Consider the following 10863-nt stretch of genomic DNA (forward strand, 5'->3'; position numbering starts at 1 on the left):
TAGTCCAAAAGGCTTCAAGATGTAATTTCAGGTTTTCTCTTTGGGAAGCTCTGTGGAAGTTGGGTAAGTGTGAGAAATGGTTTGTCATGGGAAGGTGGCAAATCAGGATTATTAATCTTAAGAGTACAATTATAAATATTAAAGTAATACATTTTTAAAAGCAATTAAATAATAATAGAACTATTTAATTTTTGCTGTTAATCTTACCAGTGCCATTAATGAGATAACTCAGGGTTTAGAATATTTCTTAATCTTGTATTTCTTTAAGGAGAAAAACTAAAGGAAATGTGCTCCTTGAGAGCTTTTTATGTGCTCAGAAGGGTAAAATGTTTGATTTCAACATTGAGCAATTGTTCCAATTTGCTGTCTTTGCCTTAAGTTGTGTTCTTACTTTCTCTGAGCACACGTTTCTCATGGGTTGGGCTTTTTGTCTGAAATAAATGAACTGCTTTTAAATACTCTCCAGCTTTGGTCCTGAAATGGTCACAGGAGCTGTTTTTTTTGGTGTTCATTCATGAATTCTCCTTGTTCTGGCCAGGGGTGGTTGCCACAGTTGGACAGAGCTGACAGCACATTCACAGGTGTGTATTTTAATTGGCTGTTGTCCTCTCTTAGAAGAGTGAAGTATTTTTATAATATAAAAATATAAATACAAAATAACCTTTATATCTAAATAAAATACAATAATATATAAATATACATAATATAACATTAACTCTCTGTTTTGGGCCCTTAGAAAAGTGTTTATTGATGTAGTACACGAAGTCTATAAAGCTTTTGAGTAGTGGGTGACAAATCAATTGTCTGGAGCTCAGCTCCCCCATCACTTGGGAACAAAGCAGTGTCAGGAATATTAATTCTGGTTGCCAGGTCTTTGAGTGTCGGATTTGTTGAAAACTGAAGAAAAGATGACATTCAATCATGATTTGAAAAGGGGAAGTTCAGCACGCATCCGTTATTTTCCAGTTTGTCCTGATAATGATGTCACTGTCGAATGCAAAATGCTCTCAGTAAAGACAACATATTGGGGAAAAATGAAATCTTAGCAAACCAGACATCACTGGTACAGCCTGGGGGAAAGGGAGCTCGGAGGGGGGACCTTCTGGCTCTGCAACTCCCTGTCAGGAGTGGGGAGCCGGGTGGGAGTCGGGCTCTGCTCCCAGGGAACAAGGGACAGGATGAGAGGAAATGGCCCCAAGTTGCACCAGAAGAGGTTTAGATTGGATATTAGGGAAAATTTCTTCACCTGAATAGTTGTCAAGCACTGGCACAGCATGCCCAGGGAAGTGGTGGAGTCACCATCCCTGGGAGTGTTTAGAAGACGCGTAGCTGTGGCACTTGGGGACGTTTTAGTGATGGCCTTGGCAGTGCTGGGTTAGTGGCTGGGCTCAGTGACCTGAAAGGCCTTTTCTAACCTAACTAATTCTCTGGTTCCATGCTGGTTGACACCAGTTCAGCACTTGAAATCTGCTTTCTGTGCTCGGGTGCTCCCAGGCAGTGCCGTGGCTGTACACGGTGTTTGAGCGAATCTTTCGGGGGATCTCCCTGGTCCCTGCTGGGAGGTGCCAGCCTGGGGTCCTGCTGCTCCCAGGGGGCTCTGCAGACTGGAAATGCCTCTTGCCTCGGAGGGACATCCGATTTGCAGGTAAGGCAGGCGAGCATTCACTCCCTATTGTGGCAGAGTGCAGTAGGTGTCACTAGAGCCCTTTCCAACGTTCAGGGGGAATCTCATTCCAGATGCAGAAGCCGCTCACCCGAGGAGCTCAACAAAGCAACTGCTCCTGCAGTCACGGTTTTGTTTTCCACCTTCCTGTTTGCAGAAGGAAATACCTACAAGAGAAATTAATCCAGGGAGATTTTAGCTTTTAGCCCAGGATGATTCAGATGGTATAATATCGGTACATTTTACTTCAGGTTTTCTTTAAGCAACTTGGTGTTGGAAAATAATTTCAGTTTATTTTTCAGATCGGTAAAAATTTTCAGTTAATCTTTTGTAGCAAAATGCTGCTTCTCATTTTGTTCTAAAAACACTTTTTACCAAATTGTCACTGTTTAGTAGTTGATGAAGTTCCTGTTTTGCTGCAAAATCTTGATTTCCACTTTGGCAACACATTACCCAGTCGTGCCATATGTCCTGCACCTTCCTCTACCAAATTACTTGTCCCATGTAGTGCACTATGGGGGGTGTGTGCATGTGCACCTGGTGTCATGAAAATATTAACCACTGACACTTGGAAAACAGTTAGAAAATACTGGAAAATGGTGGAGTTGTTATTCTGTTTATTAAAAAAAGCAATAACCATGAAGACACTTGTTTTTTAGAGAAAAATAGCTTGGTTTTGTAGATTTCCCCTTTCCAAACTAATTCCACAGTTGGTCTTTGAAAAGGGAGTTGATTGAATTTTCTTTGCAGCTTTGGGAAGTTTTGAGCAGACCCAGGGAGGGCTGTGGTCTCTGGCCTTGTCCCTGCATGTTGGTTAAAGCCAGTGGAGATGATTTCCCTGCCTGACATCTGATCCACAGCTTTCAATAGCTCAGCAAAGTTAAAATAAGCTTTAAATGTTAATATAGGATAGTAATTGTTTGAACTGTCATGCAAGGAGGGTGGAAAGCAGGTGAGTTTTGCAATATGATGGAAGCCCTGAAGGAGGGCAGATGTGACACAAGAGCAATGCATCCATCCTCAGCTTTGATGGTTGAATTGGGTTGAATCAGGCCTCTTTGGTGTCCCCATGTGTGAAGAAACCTCAGAACTATCATTTTACTTTCAGTGGTGCAGGGTGAGGAGGGTGAAGGTCAATAACAATTGGCATCTCTCTGCCATTCTCCACAGATCTGCGTCAGGTGAGGAACTTGGACAGATCCTGAACGTTCAGGGAAGTGTGGGCAGCTCTGGTGGAGACTGCAGCAGGTGTTATCCCTGTTTGGATTTTATTTCTTTTGCATCTTGGAGGTAATTAAAATCCTCATCGTGGTGATGTGTCAGGTGTGTTAACCTGCCCTGGGGCTTGGGACGTGCAGGAGGGGGCTGTGCCTGGGGTGTGCAGGGATGGTCACGCTGGTCAGGGATCTGTGAGCTTCCTGGCACCAGTAAGAGGGCAGTGGTGACCACACTGGACATCATTCATTACCCCATCAAGGGCTCTGAGCATCCATCAGCACGAAGGCGTGTGTGCCAAGCTGACAGCTCCGAATTGTTTCCTCCCCAATTACTGCGCCGGAGCCCAGAGCGCGTAATGAAATGTGCCTCCTACCTATCACTTCATCTTTGTCAAACTGACTGGGTGTTCTTAGTTTGTTGTGACTGGGAGAACTTCAGTGGCGTCAGAAAAATAAGCAAGGCTGTCTCTGGTGTGAAAGGCTTAAAGATGGGGTGGATGCTGTTAAATAAAAATGCCTCAGTCCAGATGAAAATGTACATGGAAAAAAACCCTCACAGACCAGCTGAGCCCTCTCAGCTCTGTCATCATTTGGGACCCAGTGGGGGATGAGAAGACTAAGAACTTTTCTTTTGCTGGACATCTTTATACTTAGTAAAGTATTCAGCCTTTCTTATAATTTATTCATTGTGGTCTAGCATAGTCTAAAATATCAGACCTTCCCCCTCTGTCCTCGTACATACGCATTTTTGATGCCTCTTAATTCATTATTTAAGCAGCCTGCGTTCTGCTTTACAAAATACCCTCCTCCCCAGTGCCTTAATGTTACCAGTTATTTGTGTATCCATGTCAGTGGCTTTCCAGCAGGGAAGGGGCAGGGTGGGTGGGATGCTGATCCCCCAGCCCTCGCCTCCTGTGTCCACACCAGCTCTCCTTGGTGAGGAGCTAAGCAGCAACAGGAGTTGGGCAGCCAGAGCTCGAGGGCTGCAGCTCCAGTAAAGCACTCGAATACGTGCTGAAGTGATGCTTCAATGTGTGTTGCTTTGAAGCCTGGGAGCTCTTCTGAGAGAGAAAGTGGCTTGCTGGCACTTTAGAGAGGGTGGGAGAACAGGACAGTGCAGCTCTCAGCACTGGGTGGAAACCCTGCTCCTGCTGGGACCTGGAGTCCCACTCCGGGGATTCCATGAAAATCCATTTCACCATCACATCCCATCCTGCAGCAGCAGCTGAGTTAGCGTGGGTGAGATGCAGTGGATCCCTTTGGTGGAAGTGCACCGGGAGCACAAAGTATTCCCTGTCTCGTCATTAATTACGAAGTTGGATAACTGTCAGCAGGAGCATTTGCAGCTCACAAACGTGTCTGTACACTGCGAAGTCTGAGCCATGCTTTGATTGGAATTCTTGCAGCAGTCTGTTTGCTCCCTGGGTATGGTGTTTGGATCTCTGCCAGATGTGCCATTCCACCCCCCTCCAGGTTCCATGGGCAGCGTCTGCCAGGCGGGTCTGCATCCGGGAACGGGGAGTCCGGGAGGTGTCGTGGTCGTAGCTCTGCTTTTCCCTAACAAAAGGAAACGAGGTAGTTGGTTCAATGCAGAATATTAAAACCCTTAATTTAACAACTGAAAAAAGGTTAAGTAAATTAAGAGAAACACAACTAAGCCAAACCTCCTGTTTATACCCTTGGTTGCAAAACTGCCCTGGATATTGTCAATTGATTGTTTTTAACATTCCAACCAAGGAAAAAGTGGGGACTATTTGACCTGTTAATGCATTCAGAGAACCTGTTACTGCTTCAAAGAAAACATTTCTGAATGTTGTGTAATAAATCAGTCTTTGTTTATTTAATAACCACAAGGTTTTCCTTTTGAGTTAGGAACTCGTGAGAAAGCCTAGGACTGAAAACCAAAAATGGCAGCTTTCTGGTCATTTAATGTAAGTTGCATTTTGTTGATCACATTTGAAAGCATTTAATATTAGCTTTGTGCAGGGGCATCAGTTGAGGATGTTGTTGTCACTTTGGGGACAACAGGAGGAAGCACAATCCCTGTTGGCCTGGTAGGAGCTTGTTCTCAGCAGAAGGGGCTTGGCTGAGGACATCCCAGATCCCACTGACTCAGCACTTGGCTGAATATTTTTGCCTCATGTTTTTAAAAAATAAACAATTTTACTTATTTCTAGGGCTTTTGGGGTTTGCCCCCTCCTGACAAAACAGTGTTTACTTGTTCTCATACTTACTTTCTCCCAGCTCCCCAATATCATGTTTGCACAGTCGATACTCCTCCGCTGGCAGATTATTTTTAATAGAGCAGGTTTATTAAAGCATCTTTCATGAGGATATTTGCGTTGCAATGCATGTCAGAGCACTGCTGTGTGAGAAAGGTTACTCCTGAATGCAGCACTACAGTGACCTGCTTATCAAATTTTATGCTTGGAACATTTAGATGAGGAGGGGGAAAAAGGAATGTGACTGTGGATCCTGTGTAGATCCTCGTGCAGATCCCATTGTGGATGAAGTTTTGCTGGACAATTGACAATGTTGTGAGGCAAGTACAGCACGTTCCATGAAGCTGTTTTTGTCCCCCAGCTTATCTTTGCATCACTTTTTAAATTCTGGTCATCTACATTCTTCTATTTAAAAAATTTTGTTTCCTTTTTCTCTTTACAAGGAAGACGTCTCAGGTTTCTCTCCCTGGAGGAAAGTGTCAATTTACATCCAGTATATTCAGTTACTCTGGGAGTTAATCAGACTCAGACTGCTTCTTTTTGCTGGGGTTTTTTTTGTTATTCTTTGAATTTTTGCCATCAGTCTGAGATACAGGACTCAGATGGGGTCCTATAGCACTGCCCTCGCTGAAATCCACAACTCCCCCTCCTGGGATTTCAGTGGCACTAAGGTTGTGTCAGAGGTGGGGTCTGATGTCACTGAACATGGGGACACTTCTCCTTCCAGCCACTCTCCCAGCCAGCACTCCACAGAGAAAAGTTTTGGCAGGGCTGTTGTCGGCAGCTCCGGTTAATTTTGTTCTTTTTCACTATTAATTATTATTGGAAGCAATTTCCAGTGAATTTAAATCCTCATGTCTATGCAATAGGGCTGTATCGTGCTCTGGGTGTGTTTATTTTTCTGTGTGTCTGCTCTTGCAGATTTCCTGAGCCCCTGGAGTTTTCCTGGCTTCTCTCTGGTATTTGACATTTATTCTTTGTGTGCTTTTCCAGCTCATTAATTTATTAAACATCAACGGTGATGCAGTTCTTTGATCCTCTTAAAAATTAACCACCTACGCCTGTCTCTTAATCAGCTCTTGAGCCAGAGAAATATTCCCTCTCTCCTGGACATTTCAGCTCATCAACAAACCCTTGCCAGCACCTTTTCCTGAGAAGTTTTCAAATATCATATGATTTATATGTGAGTTCCCCTTATCATTTTTTCAGATTTGCCTGTGGAAAGGTGCAGTTTTCTCTACAGAAATATGTTGTTCACCAAGGTGTGTGTAACTTGCTGACTTCTCAAAATAATCGACCTCCTCAGCAAGTTTAAAAAAATCACGATGGGGAAATGGATTTGTCCAGAGCATTCCTTAAAGAAGGGGGACACCTGATGTGAACAGGGAGGGATTTCCATGCGGGAGGCTCAGTTGCTCTCTCCTTGCAGAGCTTTTGGGTGAAGCAATCTGGCCCTGAGAATTTGCATTTTCTTCTGTTCTGCTGACTCAGGAGATGTTGCACCTCCCTCCCACCAGAAACTCCTGGGTGTTCCCCACGCCAAGTCCAGAGTTTGAATACCCTCCTTTACAGGGCTGCTTGATTCCTGTCCATGTTCCCAAATGGTTTCTGTGTTGTTTTTGTTTTGTTTTGTTGTTTTTTTTTTTTTTGGTGTGTGCTCTCTTCCTATAGGAGATAAAATACATCACTGCAATGTCCCACAGCCCCTAAAACCAAATGGTCCAGGCAGAGTTTACTGCTGAACTTTGTCCCCCTGCAGATGGGAGCTTCCCTCCCTGGAAGGAGCCCTTCCAAAAGCCGCCTCCGAGTTGCTAAGAAACAGCTTGTCACCGTGGCATGGGCTGTAATCAGTTGTGTACAGGTAATTAGAAGTCACCACTGCTTTATTATTAACCGTTTGTTGATTTTTCTTTTTCTTTTAAATAATTTTCCTCTGTGTCCCCGGAGCGCTCAACGCTCCCGGTGCATCTGCATCAATTATGCATCGCCGGTGTGATTTTTCTTCCTGTGGAAACTTGGCTTCCAGAGGCTCTTTGTGGTGCTCCAGCCATGACCTAGCCCTCCTTTGCTGAATAATTCCTACCGAGACAACACAGTTTCCCCGCTGTGTTTTCCACGCTGCCGTGTTTCAGCAAGGCAAATAAATCAGGCTGTCTCCTGCCACCGGGCAGCCTTGTTTGCTCAATTTTGCTGTTCCATTTCTTGCTTTATTGAATAAGCATGTATTTATGTACCTTGTGTCCTTTTCCTGCCTGCCCATTTTTTTTATTGAACTTCTCTATCGGCCGCGCGGTTGGGTTTTCCTGACAGGGTTTTGGATCTTAAAATGCTATTTCTTCAGACCAGCTGTCACTTCTGTCCTAACCTTGTCCCACGAGGTCTCCGTGCATCGCTTACGTGTCCAGCTCTGCCTGCCTGATCTAAGTGCCCCTTCACCTTCTCCTCAGCTCTTCTAGTTTTAATACCTTGTACGTGAAATCTTGCTGGGATTTTCCCCCTTTCTCTTTAATTAAGGTGACTCTCCTATTTTTGGCGCTCTCCGAAAAACCAGCACCCACACGACGAGCTTCCCTCACAGCCCTTGAGCTCCTCTTTGTGCCGGTGCCTTCCCCAGGCAGCGCTGAGCTCGTGTCCCTCTGGGGACCAGCAGGGAGATGCTGCTGCACCAGCCCCTGGTCTTAAATCTCATCCCCAGTAATGAAACAGTCTCCAGCCACAGACTGAGGGGGTTGTTTTAACACCTCAGCCTGCAACGGAGCCGTAGCTGCGGCTCCCAGGGCAGCTCGTGGTGGTTCTGAGGGAGCCTCGTGCTCAAACACTTGGCAGCAGCTGGGGAGAGATGTGAGTGCACCCCCACACTGGGGATCTGCTCCTCCTCACGGGATGTTATCCCCCATCTAACGAGTTCAGATTCTAGGACTGAAGAGGAAGGGTTTTGTGGTGGTTCACCAGTTTGGCAGGATTTCCCTCCGCCCCAGATCCCCATTTCTCTCAGGAGAGCACTATGGAGCTTTGGGGATATGGGGTAACAGAAAACCTTTTCCCTAATGGCTCATATTTCTGCTTAGTGTCCGCCTGCCAACCTTGATGTCAGGAGATGCTGAGATCTGTAGGGCTGAAAGTTGGTGTCTAATGAAGGGACGTCAGGAAGCGAATGAGGTTTTTATATCCCGCGCAGCCGAACACCGGGATGTTATTTATAGCTGCTCACTTGCACCATAAGCACCTGTAGAGACTTTATTCTTCAGCCTCTCAGTGGAATCACAAATGACAGAAAGAGCTGAAGATGTAATGACCCTTGAGGTAGGAGAAATTATTTACCAAACCGTAGATAAGACGGCAGATCTCTCCTGCACTGTGTTTAGGGCATCCAATCTATCGCAGATGTTACCATAGTCATGCTGTTTAATTTAAAATTGCCCTGCCTTCCTTGTGTCTCAAATTCTTTTCTTGGGAAACTAAATCCTTTCATAACCTAAATGCAGCAGAGGAGATGAAAGCGCCTGGTCTGGGGATGTATATGGCCATTCCAAGGGAGCTCTGTGTAATTGTTTTTTAAAAGGACATGCCTGCTCTATTTCTTTTTTTTTTTTTTTTGGTCTGGTTCATCCTGGTTTTGTTGTTTGTGATCTGTTTTCTGTCATATGCTCCTTGCCTAGCAATAAAAAGTTACCAAGATGAAAAGCCTTTGTTAATTTATAACAGGCATGGCAAGAGCTCTTCTCATTTTACTGACTTTGCAACCTCTGTAGCAGATATAATACAGGGATTATAAAGGAGTGGTTACCATTGGTTTCCTGGAATAATTGTCTTTGTGCATGGGTCAGAAGGATAAGGATTAACAATACTATTAGACACTGGAAACAGTAGCCCTGTCTGTTTGCCTCTGGCTTTTAAAATCTATCTCTCAACGGGGTAGGTGACTCTGAAGTAGAAGACTTGCCACTGTCTTGAGCTGAACATGGTCCCTCCCCCCAAACAACTCATTCACTTCAGAGAAATCTCTGCCTACCAAACGCCCAATAGGTCTTTCTCTGCTGAAACTGGGGAAGGATCCCAGCTTTGTTTAAGTGTGAGGAGACTGATTCATACTTGCAAGACTTTAAATGATTGGTCCCAATGTTTTATATGTGCTTTCAGCTGAAACGCCGAGCAGGGAGCTGTGCAAATCTTTCCAGTGTGAGCTTTACCTATCACTTATCAATCACATATGAGACCTAATTTTAGTTTTCCCTCTTCTGAGACAAGGTTTTGGAAGCACTCAATGGATGTCAAACGCAGCTGGAGATAGCCCTGGGGTTTAATTTCACCCGTGGCTTTTTCAGCTCTGTGGTGAGACCCACAGTGTAAGAGAAGCCATTTACCCACAGGTCCTGGATTGTTCTTCCTGGTGGTGCTGCAATCAAAGCTGTCAAGGAAAATGATCTATGTGCAATATCTTGATTATACTTGATTTGAGATACTTGTATGCTAAAGGATTTTCAGGTTTTAATCAGTCTGCATTAACCGTGATGCTCTTGTAGTTGATCATGGAAAGAAAGCAACTGTTGATTGTACTAAAAGCATTAAGTGACCTCTGCTAATTAAAAGATAATGTCAGTGCCACTGAGTGGAGTGCCTGGGTCTTTAGCCTTTTAGGTAGACATTAAGTGAAAATCAAAGAGTTTGTAGGAAATAAATGTGGTAAAGGTAAGAGACTTGTTTGTGGAAATAGCAGGTCATGTTGGAGTAAAAGCTATTTAATCCATTAATGATAGCTAATATGCCAAATCACCAGCAATTTGCTGCAAAGGAACAAGCTTCCTCCCCAGCTGTGGGATGCCTTCACTTATTCTGCCTTGACTGGAGCATTTTGCTTGGAGGCCTATGATGTAGTGGATCCAGTGTCCCTCTCTTGTCCATAAATAAACTAAATGTGTTTCCTCACAAATGCATGTCACCTTTTAAATGACCCAGACGTTCAGTGTTAAGCTCTGTGTTCAGTAATCATGTAGTCAGTGTCTACAAATGCAGTCTTACTTGCCTTTTTTCATTAATCCTGGTGTCTGGGAGAGAAAACAAGACAGGTGGAATAACTATGTACAAGCACATCCCTGGCTCCTTGGAGACTGCAGGTGGTAAACATTATCCTCTGCTTTCTATATTTATATAGATGCAGAATGAAAGCCCTTTGGACAGAGAAGCAATGGCACAAATTCTGTAAGAGATCACCTGAAGATGCTACATACCCATGTCCTCTGAGGAGCCCTGGTGGACGGAGAGGTGTTGGAGGAGATCCCCAAGCAGTCGGTAAAAGTGTGGTATAATTTTTCAGGTTTGCATCTCAGTCCTTGACTCCTTCCTCTGTGAGAAGAAACAGGAGGAAGGAAAGTTAAAATATTATCTTTTTTCCACATGGAAGAAATTAAATCCCATGTGGGAATATAGAGGGGAACAGAATGGTTCAAAATGTGGCGTTGAGAATGAGGTTGACTCCATGCATAAAGCAGAGGCTTCATGGGGAGGAGAGGGGAGGTGTCGGCTTCTCTTCAGATTAAAAGAAATGTTCTGGAAGCCGAAGGTAATCTCTTCCCAGGCAGTTTGTAACTGAGCTTCACAGCTGCCAAATTGCATTCGATCACATTCAGCATCTCTAGCTGAGGAGGCTGCAGGGCGAGGAGCAGCACGTCACGGGGTGTGAAGGCGTCTGAGCCAGCCCTGGCTGTGTCTCTGTCAGAGGCTCCATCCAAGGCATCTTCCCTGGCAGAACATGCCTGATTTG

Source organism: Myiozetetes cayanensis, unplaced genomic scaffold (assembly GCF_022539395.1).
Source record: "Myiozetetes cayanensis isolate MyiCay16 unplaced genomic scaffold, myiCay2020 scf18, whole genome shotgun sequence".
In the NCBI taxonomy this organism is placed as follows: domain Eukaryota; kingdom Metazoa; phylum Chordata; class Aves; order Passeriformes; family Tyrannidae; genus Myiozetetes; species Myiozetetes cayanensis.